This window comes from Chaetura pelagica, unplaced genomic scaffold (assembly GCF_000747805.2).
Source record: "Chaetura pelagica isolate M959 unplaced genomic scaffold, ChaPel_1.0 scaffold138, whole genome shotgun sequence".
In the NCBI taxonomy this organism is placed as follows: Eukaryota; Metazoa; Chordata; class Aves; order Apodiformes; family Apodidae; genus Chaetura; species Chaetura pelagica.
Genome location: NW_009954215.1, coordinates 5218945 through 5219208, shown reverse-complemented (window position 1 = coordinate 5219208; position 264 = coordinate 5218945).

The following is a 264-nucleotide window of genomic DNA, read 5'->3' as shown; positions in this document are numbered from 1 at the left end:
TTTTTTTTCTTCCTCCCCCTCTCTTTCTTTTTTCCCCCCTCCCTTGCAAAGTGGAGAGGTAACTGCACCAAGGCAGCCCGTGAGATCTTGCAATATTGCTCCGATTTTCTCACTGCTGTTATTCGTAATTAATTATTATTTTTAACCTCACCCCTGCCGGGGAGAGAAGTGGGACCATTCTCAGCAAGAGAAACATTTCGATCCGTATCAATAAAGATATTTTTTTTTTGAATTATTTTTTTTTTTCTCTTCCCTTTTTGAGAA